The sequence below is a fragment of the Arvicanthis niloticus genome, chromosome 5 (assembly GCF_011762505.2).
Source record: "Arvicanthis niloticus isolate mArvNil1 chromosome 5, mArvNil1.pat.X, whole genome shotgun sequence".
In the NCBI taxonomy this organism is placed as follows: Eukaryota; Metazoa; Chordata; class Mammalia; order Rodentia; family Muridae; genus Arvicanthis; species Arvicanthis niloticus.
Window position 1 is genome coordinate 91,410,446 of NC_047662.1, and position 23,295 is coordinate 91,433,740.

Genomic DNA, 23,295 nt, shown 5'->3' on the forward strand with positions numbered 1-23,295 from the left:
CCACCAGAACTATCAAAGTAAGTTAAAAATCAGTATTATGATGAGATACCATCATATACATATACATGTACATATACATATATACACATTTATATATATGTTTATGAGAAAGAGGGAATTTATACTAATCTTTTGTTGTTGTTGTTTTTTCGAGTCAGGGGTTCTCTGTGTAGTCCTGGCTGTCCTGGAACTCACTCTGTAGACCAGGCTGGCCTTGAACTCAGAAATCCGCCTGCCTCTGCCTCCCAGAGTGCTGGGACTAAAGGCGTGCGCCACCACTGCCCTATACTAATCTTTTTATTGTAAATGCCTTTGCAAGAAGAGTTGAAATTTCCATTAGTCTGTTTTGTGTTGCTATAACAAATCACCTGAGACTAATTAATTAAGAACAGGAATTTATTGTCATTTTCAGAGACTGAAATGTCTGAGATTATGGCATTGGTATCTATCTGGTGAGGGTCTTCCCCCTGCATCTTTGCATGGTAGAAAGCAAAAGGGCAAAATGCAGTGAAAGAGTGAGCTCACTTTCCTCAATGGAGTGAATCCATTCAGGACACATCCCATATGACATAAACAACTCCCAAAAGACTCCACCTTCCAACATTGTCCTGTTAGGGACTACAGTTCCAATGCAGGAATTCAGACTCACTTAAAGGAATATTAGGGATAAACTGGGGCAAGGCAGAACCAAACAAAAGTGAAGTTCCTTTAAGGCCTGTTCAGTCTAATTGCAACATTCCCTCATAAACGAAACGTTTGCTCCAGGAAGGAAGGGGAGCTTAAGAAGCCTCAGATGTAAAGGGAAGTAAGGAAAAAAAAAGTTAAGTTAAAAAAGTAATAAATTCTAAAAACCTAAGACTCTTTAGGCCCCTATTAGTGTGGATGGAAACTCTAACCAGCCAAACTACTGATCAAAGAAAAAGAAGTTTGCACTATGGAGTTGCCTGCAAGAACCCTGGGTATCCAGGGTTGCAGTTTTGAGGGTTTATCGCCCACATTGGGGTATGCTTGGTGCAGCTACTTGTGAGCCATCTTGCTCCTTTGAAATGTCAAGAGTCATATTGTCAAAGGAACATATGCAATGGGATGTTATCTTTTCGGGCCCTCCTGTTGGCTCAGTCTACACCACCCCACCGCTCCGCTCCATGAACTCATGTGTCCCTGGCTAGCCTTGCACTCACCATCATCTAAGTCCTCACTCGTTCTCCAGTTAGTAACCCTGATAAAAACTCGTTGGTCCACCAAATCAGACACTGGTGCAAGTACAGTGGTGCAGTTGGTCTGCCATAGGCTCCCTTCTCTGGGGTGAGAACAAGAGTGTGTTGGGTCTCCCCAGGAAAAGTCTATCATATATAGTTCAACGCTTTCTGAATTATCTATTGATGATACTTTGAGCAAAAGCATCTACTGTTGTTCAAATGATTCAATTTTGATAAAATGTCTGTGAGACTGCATGGATCCTGGAGTGGGAGGAGGCAGGGATTTAACTGTACTGTAGGCAGAGAAATAAGAGAGGACACTTAAATCTTATGATTAAGAAAGGCCTCATGGAAGAAGCAACCTTTAAGCTGAACAAATAGGTTTGGCTAACTGGAGAATGCAGGGAGGGCACAAAAGAGATTGCTTAGGTGTAAAATGACTTAGGCAACCATGTAGGCTAAGGAACCGGTAGGATCCATCCAAGGTCTCAGGTATACATTGTTGCACCACAAACTAAACTAAAGGCCAATGGCTTCCAATAGCCATCATTTGTTACTATCTTTCAGCTGTCTGCAGACTGAGTAGACTCAGCTAGGCAGATCTCACTTGGGTGGATCTCAGGTGGCAACACTAGATAGCAGATAGCACAGGAATTATCTTGAGGTTCCCACAGTCAGAGAAGCCTGGCAGTCGGTGCTGGCTGTTGGCTATCAGCCAAAATACCTACTTGGGGTTTTGCCATGTGACCTGGGCTTTCTTGTAGCACAGTGGCAGGTTCCAAGAGCAAGCTTCCCAGGAGGAATAAGGTTGACCCAGTGTTACTTTTCATAACCTACCTTAGGAAGCACATGACATCAGTTTTTAGGCCAGTCATAGGCCCATTTGAATTCAAGAAAAGAGTGGGAGAAATGTCAGAGTCATATTGTCAAAAGAACATATGCAATGGGATGTTATCTTTTCGGGCCCTCCTGTTGGCTCAGTCTACACTACCCCACTGCTACATGAACTCATGTGTCCCTGGATAGCCTTGAACTCACTATGTGGACAGGAGGAAGGGAATTTCAAATGTTCTATAAAATTGTGAGGATTATGAGTGATGGATTATTCATTGGATATTCTGCTTGTTTGTAACCAAACTTCATGTCCATTAGGCTGGCCCTAAACTTACTGTGTAGTGGAGAATGTCCTTTAATCCTCTGATAATCCTGTCTCCTCAAGCGCTCAGATAACCCACATGTACTATAACACCCGGTGGATCAAACCCAGGGCTTTGTATGTGCTAGGCAAGTGCTCTACCAGCAGCCCTGGTAGAGCCCTAGAGAGTGTCCTCTCACAGGGTCCAGTGTCATCCATCTATGTGACCCTGTGACATCCAAAGGCTATGGCATTTGCACTTTCTATGCCAAGATGACCCAGATGATTTTGTCCAGAGTAACACAAGAGTAAGTTTCTTTTTTTTTTTTTTAAAGTAATCACTGTGATAACACCCCAAGAAGGACTACAGAGAGAAGAGATTAAATAATAAAAACAGTAGGTGCTAAAACAGTGACCCTGCTCATCAACTCCTGCTCAATACAACAAAATGGTGCTTAAGTGTGATTGATGGTGTCCTCCACATTCTTAACCAGAGCATTCAGTCTTCAGGATGCTCTCAGTGGGCCTCAGTTCTTACCGCAGCAGATGCTCCTGTGCCCAGCAGGAAATTGCTAGGTCATGGGAAGTAATTAGACTTTTTTGAGAACACATAACAAGGTAGCACTTTGGGGATTCTAACTGATGTTTCTCACCCTGAGCAAAGGACACAGGCTCCCCAGAAAGCAAACCTGACTTGATTGCCCAGTCACTCAATTCCCAAGAGCTCCAATAGCTGGTAGCCCAGGGTGAGTGTGACATTGCAGAATGAAGTGGCAATCTGAAACTTAGCTACTGTCACTCCTGGCTTCCCTCTAGCCCTGTTAAGAGATTTGTGTCAGGCAACGGAAGCTCTAACGTGAGTCTGTTTTTAAAGTTTCCTGTGCTAACTAGCATTATTTTATTGGACAAACTGTCAAAATTCACCTATTCTTTCTCTGAGCGCTTTTCTTCCCTTCTCATTGGTGCTAGACAGTCATTTTCCCTAATGCTATATAATTTTGAAGAGTCTGTGTCAATTGCATAAAATATTTCTAATCTCCATAATTAAGATGCTGCTGGCCTGACAGCTTTGCTCTCTCACTCCCCTTTAGCTAGTTGTAGGCATGTAAAAAGACGTTTTTTAAAAGTACTAAAGCAAAAACGACATGCTGTTCCCATCCCAGAGGGCCCGCTCATGGCTGTCGACAGCCTCCCTGGGCTCCCTTCTGGACACTTTTGGTTTGGGCTTCTTCAGAAGTGGAAAAAAGAGGTTAATGTCAAGGTTCTTATACCACCGTCTCTGCATTTCCAGAAAAAAAAAAAAAAAAAAAAAAGTATGCCTGTCTTCAGTTTCTATTAGTCCTGCTTCTGGCCTGCCTGAGATCAACCAGGAAAACCTTTGATGTGGAAGAGTCACCAATGTAGTTATCAGATCCTGAGGGCAGAGAGGAAGCAAGAATGAGAAATAGCAGATCACTGTTATTGATCATTGTTATTCATCTCCCTGTCCTCCCATATCAGTCCTCTACTTGCAATCTCTCTGCAAAAGAAAACAAACAACAATAACAAAACAAATAAACAAAAAATCTCCAGTGGAAGTTCTGGTGTGTCACAGTGTGTTACATAGTATGTATCCTTTTGCCCAAACAGCATTCTTGCAAAATGTTCATTGCAGTGAGTTGTTGGTCTGGTTGGGAGTCTCTGGTTTCTGCTACACTATCAGCACTAGATCCTCACTGGGACTCCTCTCAGCTATGAAGATCCTCCTCTGTAGGCTCTGGAGGACCAATCCCTTCATCCGTTACAGCAGCTCATAGATTGGGTAGATATTGATTCAATTCAAAGCTCTGGATCTGGGCCTGGGTGGGAGGTGAGTTGGTCAGCTTGCCAACTCTTCCATGTTTGTCAGGGGCTGGCTCACCCATACCCAAGTCACCAGGCAGGGTCAGCTTTACTATGCTGTCAAGGGGAGGGGCTGGAACAGCTCTCCTGAGTACTGCAGTCAAAGCCAGCTCTCATACCCTCAGGGCCAGCTCTCCCATGGTGCCCAGACAAGGGGCAAGGCCAGATCTCCAGCCTGTCTCAGGCAGTGAGGGGTTGGGGGTTAAAGAGGACATCTTGCCCTTGACCCTATACCACTGCATGGCCAGCAAGGGGTGAGGCCAAAGCCTCGTGTTAAAGGGGTTGGGGTATTTCTCCCTCACATCATATAGGATTCTGAATGTGGCCCATGACATTTTTAAAAATCACTTTAGCACCAAAATGACTCATTTTTGTTGTTGTTGTTGTTGTTGTGTTTTACCAGGACCAGTCACATCCCACATAAACAGGGGCAGAAGGGGAGGAAAGATTTGGTAATCCTGCTCTCAGTCACTCCTGAAAAGGAAGAATTTCCCGACTGTCCAATATCTAAAGAACGGCAGGACTATCATCCAAATCCAGGTCATCTGACCCCAGCATCTGAACCCTTATCTACTGTGGTTCTCTTCACAATATCACAGTCCTGTCTGGGGTGTAATTGACTGTGGTTTGGGGAGACAGCCGCCCTATGGTGCTAAGAGCTCTGCCCTTGACCCCGGTGAGTTAGTACATCCACTTTTTGACCACCTTATGGGTCCCTTTGGCTCATCTGCTAAGTCATGCCCCTGCCTCTAAGTGAGGAAGAAGAAGACTGTTATTAGATGTTGTGCAGAAAGTACAAGGGCCTTCAGCGCACATCACACATCCTTAAGGCTGATTCCGTCTCAGTTCTTTTTAAAACTTCTGTTACACTTATTTATTTCATGTGGGTGTATGGGTGTGAAAGTCAGAGGGCAACTTCAAGGTGTCGCTTCTCTCCTTCTGCCATATGGGTCTGGGACTGAACTCAGGTCATCAGGGTTGACCACAAGTGCCTTTAGCCATGAAGCCATCTTGCTGGCCCAAAGTCTCAGTTCTTGTCTTTTCTTTTTTAAAACCTCCGTGAACACTGGAGCAAGCCTTGCACACAGGTGAACATCAAGGCACACATAGCACGGGAGCTGGATGCTTTCAGGATCAGCCTATGAGAGGGCCATTCGGTCCTCCACCTCATCCTCTTCAAAACACCGATGGTTAGTCTTCAATATTATTTCCAAAAAGTTAAATGTGGATTAAAGTGACTAAGGGACAGAAGAAAAACATCTTATTTCCCTCCTGAGAAAGAAAAATAAATTGCTTCCTCAGAAGAGCGCATAAGCTCCATCAGGCCCTGAGGCCATCACTCAAGAGAATATTGGTAGAGATGACTTACAATTAGGACCTGAGATTCATTGAAAAGGTAAGGGGCTTCACCAAGCAAGGCACAAGGCACACTTGAGCTGAAGCTGACCGTCTTTATTTCCCTCTTTTCCTTTCTTCTTAAGAACTCAGACACCCTGATGTACCAGTTACACTGGGGATCTGGAGTCAGACAAACATCAGCAGCTCTGCAAATCACAGACTGTGGGGTCCTTCTGCAAATGACAGGCATCCTCGGGCTGAGGTAGAATGCTCCCGAGATTCCAGCAGTGTGCCTGGCTCCTGTGCACTTTAAATTCACTGGCTTCAAATTTTACTATCAGCCATGATCATTTTCTTAATCCATTTCACACTTTTCATAAGAAATTAACAATTTAGAAGAGCATAGTCAGCTGGGAATGAAAGCTGGAGGTGCATGGGGTCCTCATTCTGAACATAAAAGAATACATTTCAGTTTTTGAAATTACAGTTTTTCCCATTTTTCTACTCAGTCGTGGGATTGCGCCTATGGATTAATACATGCTAGGCAAATTCTCTACCACTGAGAACATCTATCTATCTATCTATCTATCTATCTATCTATCTATCTATCTATCTGAGAGGGTCTTTCCAAGCTGTTCTGCTGACCTTGAACTCACTAAATAGCCTAGCCAATCCCTTAACTCATGATCTCCTACCTCTGCCTCCCAAATAGGATTATAGCTGTATACCATGGCTGGCATAATGTATATTTTCCTGAATTAAAGTGTATGCTTACTGAGCAATGTATTAGCAGATCATGCTCTTTACCCCCTCACCCCATTTTGCCCCAGGTGAGCCACTGACACCCCACACACATCCTCTTGCCTTGGCTTAGGATTCCACAGTTCATGGTAGACAGTAAGCACTCACTGTATGTAAACTATTGCTTCACTATAAGTCCTTGAAACCAGAGAAGCCCCTAAGGCTGTATTCCTTATTTTTCAGAGTTTGAAACAAAGATACGCCAATGGACTTTTCATTGTTGTGTCAGAATGTCTGAGAAAGCAACTTTTGGTGCCTGGATTGAGATATTTCATCCCATGGTCACTTGGCTCTGTTGCTTCTAGGCCAGTATGCAGTGACACAGAACATGTTGGTGGGGAGGGTGGGCTAGTGATGGACAGGAGGCAGAAAAGCAGAGAGAAGCAGAGGTGGAGAACAAGACACCCTTCAAAGTCCTTCCATCAAGCCCCACAAGCCACAGGTTCTTCTGCCTCCCGCAGGGCATTCAATTGGAGACCCTTGAAGAGATTAAATCACAAAGCAAGTCAGAGCTTTCATGATCCAAGCCTTCAGCGCATGAGCCTTTTGGGAAGCTAGGCCATAACAACGCGGAAATGCAAACTGAAAGTGGAGAATTATCATTATCTTTTCAAAGAAGAATCATGTGTGCTGCGTGCTGATTTGAGTGCAAGTTCCCTCCCTCGGAGTTCAGAAGGGGCCATCGGAGCCTTGGAGCTTAAAGCACCAGGCTGGTGTGAGCCACCCAACATGGGAACCACACTGGGGTCCTCTGCAAGAGCACTATGTGCTCTCAACCCACACAGCAGGTCTTCAGCCTCCCTGCCCTGTGTTTGGAGGTGGTGCCTTTCAGCAAACCAGCTCACTACTTGTCTAGAACGTCCAGCCCGTGAGCTCCAGGGATCCCCTCCTCTGCCTCCTGAGCTCTGTGACTACAAATGTTGCACTGCTGTGAGCAGTTTTCAGCTGGAGATAAGAAATCAGGCACTCACACTTGCGTGGCAAATACTTGACTAAGCCATGTCTCCAGCCCCAGTAGGTGCTTTTTAATTACCAGAACACACAACGGTATTTTTAAATGGATGCAGGTGACAATAAACAATAACAAGCCATTGCTGGTCACTTACTGCTTCCCGGGAGGTGCACCTTTGCTCCTGTATTTTAGTCCTCATTCTGAACCTACTTTATTTTCATAGTTGTCCCCCTCTCTTTCTGCCTGTCACTTTCTTTTCTGCCTGCCTCCCTTTATCGTTCTTTCTCTAAAGGGGATAACCAGATCTAAAGAAGTCATGTATACACAGGCCTAAGACTGTAAGCTAGAAATCTGGGATCCAAGGCCCAACCTCTTAACGAATCTGTGGATTGTTATTCCTTGTCTCCTCCTGACCATCCTGACCATCGTCATCCCTTTAGTATGTTTCCTTGCAATTTCTTTTCCTGCTGCCGGAGATATAGATGATATAGATCAATATAAATGTAGAGATACAAGTAGATGTACTTCTTTGAAAACAAAATTAGATTTCATTTGTGTATAACGCCATTTTGCGCAATACTTTTTAAACCGAATGCTACATTGTTGCATTCTCTGGTCATTGTGGATACTTCTAAAACATAACCCTCAGTGACTGCGTGAGAGTTGCCACATCCTCTATTGTACTGGAATGAAGAAATGCCAATGCACTGGACTTCATGGTATCTTTTGTGTTAAATAAAGTTCCTAGGAATATGGATTGTGACAACCTTTCTGAATGTCAATTTAGTAAGATATCATGAGCCTTAGGAAATTCTTATTTTTATAACCTCATTTACAGAAATTTACTCAAAGAAAATTTACAGGGTCTGCACAGAGACTGATATGATACATGAGGCTGTTTGCCACAGTGGTTACAAAGCCTTTGTGTGGGTGGATATAAGACAAGCAAGAAATGATGGCCATTTATGATGGCCAACAGTTAGCTGCTGATGGTTTTTATTAGATATATTTTCTGAAAATTCTGTAACTACAAATGGCTGCTGGAAATTTGAAAATAGGTACTGGAAAGCGATGCTTTTTGTGAATTTCGACTGGTTCCTCATTGAATTCTTATCTTCCATGCAAAGTTTGATTAAAACGGTCTGTGTTTTCATACTTTCCAACAATCTCTAGTTCACGCTATAAATAAATGCCAGTGTACATATTCCCATAGTCCCTTTAATCCTCAACCATAAATGGCTTTTCTCCATCAATTCTGGTAACTCCTAAACTTACCAGAGCCAGAGGCACTCATTTGCTTCTCTGACTTTTTTTTTTTTTTAAGTTCATCAAATTTCTGTCATTAGGACATTCAAGAAATATTGAAAGAGACCTATTTTTTTCTCAATCAGATGTAGTATTTTAAAACATTATTATTACTACTATTTTGTATGCATGGATGTTTTGGTTGCATGTGTGTCAGTGCACCATGTGCATGCAATGACACCAGAGACCAGGAGAGGGTGTTAAATTCCCTAGGACTAGAGATACAAACGGTTATGAGCTGGTTTGTGGGTGTTGGGAACTGTAACCAGGTCCTCTACCAGAAGGGCTGGTGCTCTTAACCACTCAACCATCTCTCCAGCCCCCTGGGAAGGTTAGTTAGTATTTAAAACACTTCTTATCAGGATGTCAGGGTGCATGCCTTTAATCAGCATCCAGGAAGCAGAGACAGACCGATTTTTGAGTCCAAGGCCAGACTGGTCTGCATATTGAATTCCAGAACAAGAGCTACATAGTGGCAGCCTGCTTCAAAACAAATAAACAAACCACCACCAATAACAACAACAAAAAGCCATACCAAACCAAACAACAAAAAAACACTTCTTGGGTCAACAACATGGCCTGGAAGTCAGTTGCAATACAAGTTTGATGGCCTGGGCTTAATCTCTGGAACCCATACTGGAGGGAGAGACCTGATACACAGAAAATTGTCCTGTACCCCCTACACATGCATTGTGGCACTCATGCACATGTATCAGGTCATAGCCAATAATAAATAAAAATTTTTTAAAAATCAAATATCTTCCTCATAACTAACTTCAGAAAATTTAGAAACTGTTAACAATTTCTAGCATAAACTGAAGCTTTCTGGAAATTTAAGCAAAAATAGTTGCTATGGTTTTAATCTAAAAGGTCGCCTCTAGTTTCACGTATTTGGGGAGTTCGTCCTCAATGTGTGAGCCTGTTGCTGAGCCTTGCACTTGGGCTTCAGCTACCACAACAGGTGGACCTTCATGGCTATACCTGCCTGAGGCCTTTGTTCTAGATCTTGACCCACCAAAATGTGAGATGCTCTTGTTCCCACCCGTATGGGTGAAGCCACTGTGTCTGTCCCTTCACGGCAGACTGTTCCCTCTGAAATCATGGACCAGCATAGTACCTCCTTCCTTATGTAGCTTCTGGTACTTTTCCTTTAAATTTATTTTCTATATTCAGGAGGCAGAGGCAGGCAGATCTCTGTGAGTTCGAGGTCAGCCCGGCCTATAGAACAAATTCCAGTACAGCCAGGGCTACCCAAGGAAACCCTGTCTCAAATTATCTCTCTGTTTTCCATATGTGTATATACACACACACAGTAGTTGAACATAATGAGAAGAAAAGTAACTAGTATAAACTATTAGAAGTCTCTTTTAGGAGGAACCAGTTTTCCCATCTGTAAAAATAATTACTTAAAGTTATGAGCTATGAGGTCCTTGCTTGGTCTTAATCCTTTGGTAAAAATAGAATAGTAAAAGGCTGGATAGTGGTTTTTTTCTAGTCTTGATTTTGAAAGAAGATGAAAGATATAAATTCTTGGGGCTGGAAAGATGGCTCAGAAGCTAAGAGCTCTTGCAGATGACCAGTGTTCAGTTCCCAGCACCAATGTCAGGTAGCTCACAACTACCTGTAGGCCCAGGCTAGTCAATCAATGCTCTCTTCTGGCCTCTGTATGCACCTACGCACATGCACACACACACACACACACACAAACTCACGCACACACTCACATAATCACAGAAATAAAAACACTAAATACACTTTTAAAAAGATTAAGAATTCTCTGAATGACATTTGTTAAGGGGGCCTTCATCATGGTGGCTTAGTACTGGAAAAAGATGCTGAACTTGAAACTATGTGGCCCTGAAAGTTACTCAGCCATCCATGAGTCTTAAGCAAGTTAATGGCTTCTTGTCATAGTTTCTCTCATTTTTCTCAGGTTTCTGAAAAGATGCTTTAGTGTGGTTTTATTTTCCTGACCCTGATCAGGCAAGGCTGGGACTTTGGGATCTGTGCATGGTATCTTTTGCTCGTTTTAGAAAAGTTCCAGCATTTCAGTATTCAAATACCGCCTCCAAGAGCAACATGATGTGACTTCTGGGAGCGGCTCTAAAATACATCAACAATGAGAGGAAATGAACAAATGTGGCAGAGTTTTTACAACTGGTGTCTGGGGAGTGGACATATGGGCTTTATAGCATATTCTTTGCTTTTTTCTTTCATGTGTGCTTAAATAACTTTATCATAAAAATAAAGAGACACGGGAGGAATTGCCACCTCTCTGTCCCCTTGTGGAACCTGCACAGACTTTCCCTAGGCCTCCTAGTGGCCACAGTTTTTATACCTTTATCTCTTATCACATTCTGGGTAATTATAACTAACCTTTTTTTACTCCAATTATTCTTCCTTCAATTATGTTTAATATGTTATTGAGTATTTAATTTCAAGTATTGTAATTTTCATTTATAGAGACATTCATTCTTTTTAGAATATGTTAGATTTCTTTTTGTGCTTTCTTGTTCCTTTTCACTCTTCTCTAATAATAGATGATGACGTCTCTGTGGGGATGTCTTAAAATGCTTCATTTCTCAGCTATTTGAAAACAACAACAACAACAACCTAGTAGTCACAGTTATCTTAAGTATAGTCATTTTATAACTTTGGTCTCATAATTCTAACATCAGAAATTCTGTTTGTTCCATAATGGTTCTTCTTTCTAATTCTTCTGGTTTGTTTATTTATTTATTTTGATGTATACTACTCATTTTGTGGGGGAGGGGAATGACACTTAGGGCTGGGCCTGGTAGTGCCTTTAATTCTCACAATTTAGAAAGTTTAAAGCCAGCCTGGGCACTGTAGGGAGAGAAGTCCCTGTCTGAAAATACAGAAGCCAAATGAGAGGATGATTATAGCTCAGTATTAAAGCATTTGCTGAAGTTCAGTCTTTTGTAACATTGTAACACACACACACACACACACACACACACACACAATTAAATACAGAGAATTTTGACATCTAGCATAAAGACTTTTTCTAGAGAGGAAATTATTATGCCAGGTGTTCAAAGACATTGACAACTGAAGACCTTTTAAAAATCAATTCAGAAGATGCATTTTTTTAACTTATCAAATACAGTGACATGAATGTTGACTGCAACTTTGAGCAGGGGCTAACTTGTTAAAAATATTTTATCTGTGGCTGAAGACATGACTCGCTGGTTTAAGAGCATTGACTACTCCTGGAGAGGACCTGAGTTTGATCCTCAGCACCCACGTGTTGGTTGACACCCATCTGTAACTCCAGTTCCATGGTATCTAACTCCCTCTTCTAACCTCTGTGGAACTGCATATATGTGGTCATAGAGACACAAACAGGAGAAACAACCATACACATCAAATAAAATGAAATAAAATAAAATAAACGGTTGTTTGCTTGTTTAAAAAAATCTCTCTCTTAGTGTTGGGAGACAGCAATAATCTTGGAGCATCTGGTGTTGGGATGAAGCAGGACCCTTTGGCACGTCTTATTCCCTGGAGTAAGTGGGTTCCGCCTTAGAGACGCAGTCTCAGGAAGACAAGTACACAGTCTTTGATTTCTCCTTTGCTCTATTTAACCTCTCCATGCTACAGTAGGTTACTAATACTCTGGAGGGAGAAAGGAGTCTTAGCGCTTTCCCTTGATTCTCTGAAAAGGGTGAAAAAGAAAAGCCCAGTTTCTTCACAAGTAAGGTGATTCTGATATTCTCAGAGTTATAAATACTAAATAAGATACAAAAATGCCCTTTGTAAACTGTAGGCCTGATAAAACGTTGTCTGCAACCCAGGACCCTTAAGCTTTGAGGAATGCCTCACGCTACGAGATGCTTTGCAGGTAAATGCATTTTTCCTACGTCCATCAAGTAGTGTCCATACACTTCGTAAGACCCAGGACAGCCAATATATTTCAAAAAGGAATAAGAAATGGAAATCATTATTAGAAATCAAGTAACTACAGGAAGAGGGCAGGGGAACAGGCTGATGCTTATTCATTTAAATGTTTCTGAACTTTGAAATTTTTGCCAATGACCAAACTAATGATTATTTGCTCAATAAAATCTTTTTCCCCTCTGTCCTCTTCTAAGCTATAATTTGATGTGCAAGAAGTTCAGGGATAAAAGGGGATAACCATATAATCCAAATTAAGTGCTTTGGTTGGTCTTGGTTCAAATTTAGCATATGGCAGGAGGAGCGTTTGTTCCTTTCAGGACTTATTCTTGCAGATTTTCATTCATGGGTGCAAAGACTCTCAGAACTTTAGAGTTGTCTGGATCTGGGAAAATCTGCTCACTTCTGTTCTTGATTTCTATTTAAGGACACCAACGAAAGGAATGAACACAACTTATTAGTGTTAAAAATTCAACCAATATTTCAGAGACTTTCTACTAATTAAAATGTTGCTTTTGCCTTTAAAAAAAAAATAGTTGTAGGCTGAGTCTGAGATTTCATTTCTTTGCCTGCATAGTGTCATGGGCGTTGCCCTTCAATTTCTGACTAAAGGTTTTCTTCTGTGAAGCTTTTCTGGCTCAGATAAGGTGATCCCTCTGAACAAATACATACTACAGCTTGCATGTAGTCAGATGACAACTTGCAGGAGTCAGTTCTCTCCTTCCACCACCTAGGTCCTGGGGATCAAACTCAGGTTCCAGCTTGGTACCAGGCTCCTTCACCCATTGAGCCGTCTGGTTGGTCTTTGTGTCGTCTTTAACTGGCTTGTCTGCTTACACACAGATCTTCCACTGATACACTCCTCTCACCGCCAACAACTAGAGGGTGTTTTCACTCATTCGTAAAACCCAGGATTTCTACTTCTGGAATAGCTCTGGAGAAGAAACCATTGTGCAGAGAATCGGCTACAGCTAATAAACAGAATATTTAAATGCTCATCCACTTGTCCTAAGGACACATAGAAAATGAATACACATTTACTAAAGACAGTCTGCCAGGTCTTAGGAAGAACAGCAGACATTCCGTGCCTTGACTCTTTCCATCTTCTCTTTACATGTGATTCATATGACAGGAGCCCTATTTTGGTCAAAAAATCCCTAAGAAAATGGACCTCCCTGCTTTCGCTCTAGTGTGTTAGGACACCAGTGTTGGTAACCTCACAGCTCCGAACTGCAATCTGCTCCTGGAAAATCTGAGGGGCCAACCCCTCAGAGGTTTCCTTTCTCTCTCGAGCTCCCCCATACAGTAGTAGCTGTGTCATACACAAAGCACACTGACGGGATTCTCGGTCTTCCATTCAGCTCATTTGTATGGTGGAGGTTTCAAGGAAAGAGAAGCAAAACAAGATCAGAAATTACTGCCCCCATCCTGCACCCTGAGCACAGAAGAAAGGTGTCAGTAAGTCCAAAAGAGGCTGGCTCTAGTCCCTAGGCTACTTTCAGAGCAGAAACGTTGCTCAGTAGAAGCAGGTCTTGACAAAGTTCTCAAGCCCCCTCGGAAGGGACTGCCTCATTTGAAACAGTTTGGGGAAATTCAAGCCTAAGGAATATCTCAGAAATAATGGAGATTGTGGCGGTAAGCAGTTGAGAGAAGATTGGTAGTTCCATAGGGCAAAACACTAAACCACAGGACAAGTGGTATTTATGGGAGAGGGGAAGAGGAACCAGCAAAGAAGAACCTTCTTGGGCTCAGAACAAACTTCAGACACTGGACTCAGTGGCTACAGGAAGGATGCAGTTTAATTGGATTAGATTCTCAGGCAAATTATGTTCCAGAGCTTTGTCAAAAGCAATAAAGCAATCAGCTGGCAATTAGTGGAGTCTCACAAAGGCAGGCAGCTTAACAGAGAGATCAGGGAAGGAGACAAAAGCCCAGCTGAGACTATTGGCATCCATGGTGACCACACATGTCCAAGGCTCTGGAAGCCCTCTAAGGAGTGAGGTCAAGGGCTTCACTCAATAACTCAAACTGACTTCACTAACATCATCTGGGCAAGCCACTAAGCCAACACATAAGCAAACAACAACAAAAAAAGCAAGTTCCAGGGGAGGGAGGAAATGGAAAGTCTAAAATTTGTACTGTATCACTAAGTCCTCAGAAAGACACACAAAGACAGAGGAACTTGTCATCCATACCCAAGGAAACAATGTGGGCTGTGGAAACTGCCTAGGGAAGGCTCCTTGTTCAGATGCTGAGTTTGACAGACAAAATGGTCAGACATCACAAACGTAGCTGGAGAATAAAAGGAAAGCATGCCCATGAAGATGGCTACTATAATAGGGTACCAGTGGAGAGACAGAAATTACTTTAAAAGAGACCCAAGTGGAGAGTTGCAGGTCTGAATTTGGGCAGTACAGAGACTGAATTTAGAATCTCACCGGAGGTGTTCAGTAGAGCTTATCAACAGGTAAGGCCTGGGCTGATGAACTGACAAACATGGAGATGGAATGGTAGAGATTACATGACTAAGGAAGGGAGGGAGGAAACAACGGAAATGAAATAAGCAGAGGATCAAAGGCCCGTGTAACTCAAGAAACCCAACAGGCTCCTAAACAGGACAAAAGCAACGAGATGCACACGCAGACCCAGCGTAGCAAAGACGCTGAAAGAAAATTTCAAAGAGAAAAATTTGAAACATCAAGAAAAAGGAAAAGAAAAACACTCCTCACATACATACAAGGGGACCCTAATAAGATTAAAAGTTGATTTTTGTTTTCATCAAAACCAACAGAGACCACAAGGCAATATGATCAAATTTACCCAGAGTGCCAAAAGAATAAAAGCCAGCTAAGGACGTCACACCCAGAGAAATGCTTCAGATCATACCCCCACTTCTTGGCTGAGATCAAGTGCTGCAAAACTTTTTTTTCCATTTTTTTATTAGATATTTTATTTACACTTCACATGCCATCTTCTTTCCCCATTACTTTAGCATAGTGTCAGAATTGTGTGTCATGTGGCTGAGTGGTAAAGAGCAGTGGCTGCTCTTGCTAAGGACCTGGGTTTGATGCCCAGCATGGCATGGTGGCTCACAAAAATCTATAGCTCCAGTCCCAGGGATCCAACACATGCTCTGGCTTCAGTGGGCACTGCACTCATGTGGTGTACAGACATACAGGCAGGCAAAACACCACACACACGTAAAATAAATAAATAAATCTTTTAAAGAGATTTAAAAATAAAACGAAGCATGGTCAGATGTCAGCTTCTCTATTCCCTTAAAATCTATTTCCATCATGAAACTCGATAGTGCTAAATAGTTTTCTGCTTGTCCCCTCCTGCCCCAGAACCCTTTAAATAAGTCACATCCCTCCCCTGTCTAGAACCCTCTTCTCATCATCTTCTTAAAACTTGCCTTTGGAGCTCACTCTCCCATCTCCCAGCCTGAAATAATATACATGCTCCCATGTGTTTCTTTCAGAGCTGTGGAGTTATACAAGGGTTGGTGTATTTGATTAAAAGGAATAAATTCTTCAAGGAGAACTGGAGAGATCGCTCAATGGATATGAGAGCTTACAACAGCTCTTCCAGAAGACCAGACTTTAGTTCCCAACATCCAAGTCAGGTGACTCACAACTACCTGTAATTCTAGCTCCAGGGGATCTGACACCAACTTCTGAATTCACACTTACAGTCACATGTACATATTTGTAGAGGAATTTTAATCCAGCAACATGGCTACTCTGGCTGGAATATAGACACACACTTAGAACACACCTTTAATTCCAAACAATTAGAGTAAAGTTAGTTTGTAGAGAGAAGCACCACGTTTAAGAGTGGTTTCTAATTGAGTGGCAAAGTGGCAAATCAAAGAAAGATTTGACAGAATAGGATGTGCCCAACTCTCATGAGGAGAGAGAGGAAAGGGAAACTATAAGAAGGAACAGTGCAGGGTGGGAGAGAGAGAGAGAGAGAGAGAGAGAGAAAGAGAGAGAGAGAGAGAGAGAGAGAGAGAGAGAGCGCTTTATCAGGACAGTTATACAGAGACAGGTTTCAGAGAGAGAACAAACTAGACACAGGTGAAGACAGAATGTTACAGAGACGAAGCCAGAGATTAAAACTTATTGCCAGAGTTAGTTCTTTGAGACTGTAAAGCCCCCACGAAGGGAGGACCTCACCCAAGCCTCAGGAATTCTCGGCCACCCAGTAACTCACAAGAAACCAAACTTGATGCAATCAGCAAGAGCTATATTTCGATCAACACGCTGAGGTCAAAATCCATGACCCACACAGGGGCAGTGGGGTTTGACCCCAGGGCTTCGGAGACAGAGAGAATTTAAAGCCAAAAACCACAACTCAGGGGGGGAACCACAACCCAGGGGGAGTAAAGGAGGGTTATTGGAGAGTACCTGTGGAAAGTCCCAGCCCATTATTCATTTTGTGACAGGGTCCAAGGAACAGTCATGGGGAACATATAGGCTATTCTCTAAGAGCCTATTCGTAATAAACCATCTATCTTGTGGTCAGCCAAGTTCCTGAAACACAGAGCTCACGACCAAGCTGACCTGTACTCTTGGTTCTGCTCAGCCTGTTAGGAGTTTTTGAAAATTTTTAACCCTTTCAAGGCCAAGCAGAGCAATTTAGTCAGGGTAGAGAAAGAAGCCAGATTGAATCAGTCAGCTTAGAAAGGAGCTTGAGCTCGGAAGGAGCTAGAAAGGATGGGCTTATTTAACAGTAAATCTGAGGCTGAAAACATTCTAGGCCTAGATTAGATTATATAGAGGCTAGAAGCTTTCAGCACAAGTCCTATGTTAGCAGACGAAGGCAGTAAGCTTCCCCTACAACAATTACAGCAGGAAAATAGAAGTTACTTTTGGGGGAGGGGAAGGAAACAGGAGGAGGAGTGAGAACATGGCAGGGAGGGAATATGGGGGAGGAAGGAGAAACTTCAGTTGGAATGTAATGTATGCAAAGAATAAAAATTGAAATAAAAAAAAAGATTTTATCTGAGGAATAGTGGCCACTGCATCAGGTAGACCCTATAGTGGCTGCACAGAGAGAGACCAGCTGGAGAGTTGGAATGTCCCAAAGGAGTGTTCTTCAGGGGGCTCTCTGACACCCCATAATGAGAAATTCCAAACTGAACTCGGTCTATTTGCAAGTCCACTCTCCACAGCCTATCTAGAGACCAAAACAGAACCATTTTTATTGTATTGTGCATGACAGAAATCCAGCATCCCATCACTGATAGCTCCTTCTGCTCAGACACCATCCCTCAGGTTGACATACTTTGCGTTTCATCCCCCCTGATAGTGTTATGGGTAAGCAGCTGGGCACAGGATTCTGGAATTCAGAGCTGTTGAATGTGCAGATCTGCAAGGGCAGTTGTGGGTACCCCTGTGGCTCCACTCCGTCAGGCCCAGGGTGAACCTTTGCTGTCAGCCTCCCAGCTGCAGCTCTGCTCTGTCGCAACCCTAATAAAGCTCTGAAAGTTCTCCCCAAACTCCAGCACCTTCCTACTTTCTTTGAACCCCACCCTGCAGGAGGTGGGTGTCTGAGACTGCTGAGGGAAAGCCTTTTGTGTCTGGCTGGTCCCAAGAAGAAAAACTGCCTCTAGAAGTTAATGCAAAGCTCTTTTGTGTCCTTTTAATTTGAGCCTTTCAGCCTAAATCTCTGCGGAGGGTTGGTTGTGTGCTGCATCCCGTGGGTGAAGGCATACTTTTCCGTTTGTGGGCTAGTTCTCAAAGGTCAGGCAGCAGGCCTTAGCCATGTTAATGGGCTATGGCATTTCATGAAATGAGATCTTTTTTTTTTTTTTTCCCAGCTCAAGGGAATTTTAGAAAATTTCCAAATGAGGCCTTTGTCTCCAAATCATAGTGATAATTATCGGCTAAGTCAGAATCTGCCCTCAAGTCTGACAGAAAGCCCATTGGTAGGGCTGGGGAGAGAGATGAATCAGTAGGACTCAAGTCTGAATCCTGAAACCTATGTAAAAAGCCAGAAGTGGTGGTAAGAATCTGTAATCCCAGCTCCTTTATTACAAAATGGTAGGTAGTAGAGTCAGAAGATCACGTTGAAGCTCAGAGGCTAGCCTGGGGTATGCGCTGCAACAGCAGAAAGGGCTTTGCCTCAAAACAAGGGCAAAGCAGAAACCAAATCCTGAAAGTTGCCTGCTGGCTTTTACATCCTTGATGTGGTACACGTGTACCTGCCTTCCTCCTCAGTTTGCACTTCTGTTATACACACACACACACACACACACACACACACACTCGCGCGCTCGAAGTAAATGATTTTTCAAAAAGAAGGCCCATTGCTTTTTCTGACCAGAGAACTTCTGCATGGTCTCTAGCTTCTTGGTGGATATTTTCCGCACCAAACACCACTCCTAACACATAGTGTAACTGAATGTGGGGGTTGTGAAACATTTGGCAAGAGTAAAAGGTTTCTGAATTCCACATCAAATGTGTAATGAATCTGAGCTGTTCTTGGCAGCACTCAGCCCTGTTGAGTTCTGAGACTTTACTGCTGCCCGGGTTGTGAACACACAACATGTGTGCTTTGCACTAAGCCTGTGAGCACGCCATGTGTGCTAAGGAACATTGCCTGAAATACCTTAGCTTCAGGAAGAGACTTGTATGTTCCAGTTGCAGTATTTTTACTGTACGTACAGTGTCTTCTGCTTTCCTGGGAATATGATGATTGAATTATGGGAAAGGAAAAGATTCCTAATAGTTTGCTCTGATCATCCTCAGCACGTATCAGATTAACATATCTTTGGAGTGTACTGTGTTAGAATGTTGAATTTTTAAAATTGCTTTTTAAGTTGCTGACTTGAGTTTCATTTAAAAAAAAAAAAAGTGATCTAATGAATTTTGGCCTTGAAATGGTCCTGAACATACTTCTGCTGTTCTGCACCATATACACATTTATTTGAAACAATATTTTCTGCATTGATTATAAAATCAAAATATTGATCAACTCTCACAATGTTGAAGATGCCTTATGCCCTGCAGGATCAAATATTCAGACAAGGTTTATTTGTTTTTTTGAGACTAGGTTTCTCTGTGAAACACTGGCTGTCCTGGAACTTGCTCTGTTAGAACAGGCTGGGCTTGGACTCAGCAATCTGCCTGCTTCTGCCTCCCTAGTGCTGGGACTAAAGGCGTGCCCAACTGTGATGTTTTTCAGTAACATGAAACTTGGCTTTCATAAGGGTCAAATCACACATATGCCAAAGAGCTGTTTTTAAGAATATATGCTATTTATGATAATGTTTCATTTTCCTACCTAGTTTATGCCTATGTATACCTGGAGTCATATAGAGAATTCTAAAGCAAAGGGGGAGTGCTAGAGAGAAGAATTAAGCAGTGATGGTACAATTGCCTTTGTGGAGAAGCCCGACACCTCGCCTGGGCTCGCCAGGTGACAAAATATAAGCTAACAGCCTGGTGTCTCTGCCTTCACTGTTACTGTTTTCTTCTTTTTTATTTCAGCCATCTGTTTGCCTCTGCAAGGAGGCATGTTAGTCTCTCAGTGAATATCTATCTAAAAGCTGGTGGATCCTAACTTCTCTCTTCCCCTCTCAAGGCAAAAGACACAAAGATGTAACTGAAGCCTCTTGCTGTCAGCTTTCAGTACACCCTGCTCCAGACAGCAAAGGCATCAAACACTCTTTGGTCATCATGCCATTATCCTAAACGTGTGGGCAAAAGAGTGAGACACAACATTAACAGATCAGAAATAATTGCTGGCAAGGGAGTAGGCTAGATGTCTCCATGTTCTCCCCACAGCTAATTAGAACTGGCCCAGGCATTCAAAGGTGAAGGTGACCTATGGCTTATTATCATACCAAAAATGCACACCTTTGGGTGTAGCCTTGCACTTACAATGCCCATGTGCACCTGCCTGCAGAGAATTTGGGGTTAAAGGCGTGGTGATTAACCCTTTTATGGGAATTAGATGCACCAGTCACCTGATGTTAATGATAACAACTTCCTTGAACTACCTTAAAGAACCAGAATGAAGATAACGGGTCAAGCAGACTACACCTCGACTAAGATTGCTAATTATGCATTCATCCCATCTCCCACTCCAGTTTTCCCTCTTATTTAAACCTCAAGCCCATGCCAGCATCTTGGAGACAGACTTGAGAACACCGAGCCCCTTTGTCTGTATTTCCCAGTGTGGTCATGCTCATTAAATCTTCTGTCCCTGCCTTTTATCATTGATCTGGATATATTACTGGGCAAGACCAAATGCCTGCAATTTCTAGCCTTGGGGCTTCTGCCTTAGAACTCTAGTAACAAAAATCACATTGCAATTGTCATGCAATGAGTATGGAAGCAATTCTATTGCTCAGTGTGTCCTTTCTGTGTGGACTAACAGGGAGGAGGTGGGCTGGGGGAGTAAACACGGGCAAGTCAGTACAATGTGTTAAGGGTTTTCAATGAGTATGGCCGGTGTGAACAAATGACCTTTGCAACCTCTGTCCCTCTGGTTACTCCATCAAATGGAAACAAGAACTATTACCTACTCCTTGTACAAGTCCTAAAAAAACACCTGGTGGAAAATACCAACCCTGGGCTGCTGTACAAGCAATATGCTTCACACCTAGGAGTTTGAGCCAATTTGAGTTAATTTTAGTAAAAGGCACACGATCTGCGTCTAGATTAATATTTTTTCATATGGATAGCCAATTATTTCAGCATCTTATTGAAAAATACTATGTTTTCTCCCTTAAAATGCTTACAGTCCTTTGTTAAAGATCCGTTCGTTGACTGTATTTATGTGGATGTTATGTCTGAGTATCTCATTCTGTCAGACTTTCTGTATATCCCTTTTGCAAATACCATGCAATGAAGTGGAAAAACACCTCTGCAATGAGATACACTTTCATGGCTATAAGCATTTGCTTAGAGTTGGAAGACCCCTGGATGGTTTTAGGGTACCTTTATTGAGATTAGTTGGTTTGGATTGATTTCTTCTGTGATTACTCAAATTCCAGGACCTTGTCTTTCAAACTAGGAAGCCAGAACTTATATGTTCTCACATCAGTTCACCTTTCTCTCAGAAGTTCTCAGCATTACTGTGGGGGACTTGCCCTGCTCATTCTTAGTCCTTGTGCCCAGTGGAGCCTGAGCCTCAGTGGGGTTAGTTGTTCTAGACAATCTGTCTTTATAAGACACCCATGGACACTTTCCATTGGTTGTGGTTGTGGTTGTCATATCACTCACTACCTTTTAGAAGTCATGATTGAAACCATCACATAAGAAAGTAGAGCCAAGGGAACCCAGGAACCCTAAATCCAGATGATTCTTATTACAATGTGAATCTACTTTCTTGAAGTAGGCACAGAATTTTTCAGTTAAGATTCGAACCCATGGGGCCGGCAACATGGTTCAGTAATAAAGGTTATGCGCTGCCAAGCCTGAGAACACGGCTTTGATTTCTGGGACTCACATGGTAGAGGGCCACCAGTTGTCCTTTGACTTCTACATGTATGCTGTGGTGTGCATGTGAACACACACACACACACACACACATACACACCCACACACACACTAAAGAAATTTAAAGAAATATGCATTTTTCTGTTGTTCTTTTTAAGATGAACCTGTACTGTACTTGCACCATATGGGTTGGTTTTTCTTTTGTTTTGTCTTACAGAGCTACAGTTGTCAGCTTGACACACCTGGGAAGCGGGAACCTCAACTGAGGAATTGCCTTCATCTGATTAGCTAGAGGGCATGGCCGGAAAGCACTTTTATTGATTGTTAACTGATGCAGGTTTGGTCCACTATGAGCAGGCAGTACCATCCCTAGACAGGTGAACCACCGCTGTGTAAGAAAGATAACTGAGCGATGGCTTAGCCCTTCAGAGCACTGGCTGGTCTTTCAGAACCAAAGTGTGAGTCCCAGCATCCATGTGACCACTTAACTACTATCGGTAACTCTCATTCCTGGGATCTGATACTCTCCTCTAGTCTCCCAGGGCACTGGGTTCATATGTAGTGCACAGACATACATATAGGCAAAATACTCAAAGCAATAAAATAATTTTGCATAAAAGAACGAAAGCTAACCGGATGTGCAGCTAGAAGCAAGCTGCCGAGCTGTGTGGCTCCTGTGTGCTTCAGTTCCTGCATCCGGGTTTCTGCCTTGAGTACCTTTCTTGCTTTCCTTTGCTAATGGACTATTTATAACCTGAAGTCGGATGAACGCCTTCCTCCCTTAAGTTGCTTTTGGTCAGTGTTTCATCATAGCAACAGAAAGCAAACCAGAAAATGTAGTCATAAGGGTCCTAATTTGCATAAGAACATTTCTCTTCTCACTTCTCCTTTATGAACTTAGGAAAAAAAAAAACAAAAGACAGAGTACAGAGAGCCACCTAGGCAACAGGAAGGGCATGAGGTGGATCCTTTCCAGCCTCTACACTGCTACCAGGTGAAACTTGGGCTAGGAAAGAAATGTTTTACCCATGAGCTAATAGACAGCGATGCCCATGGTCTATGGTTTTCAATACAAATACCTTCCCATCTATTTCCCATGCTCTTTAAAATCACATTTAGAGCACTGTTGGTTGCCTTTTCTGGATAAACTGATTACATATATAATTTTATGTGAACAGTGTTTTGCCTGCACTTATGTCTGTGCACCTTGAGTGCCTGGTACTCATGGAAGCCAGAAGAAGGTAACAGATCCCCCAGGGCTGGAGTTACAAATGGTGGTGAGTTGCCATGTAGGCACTAGGTATCAAACCCAGG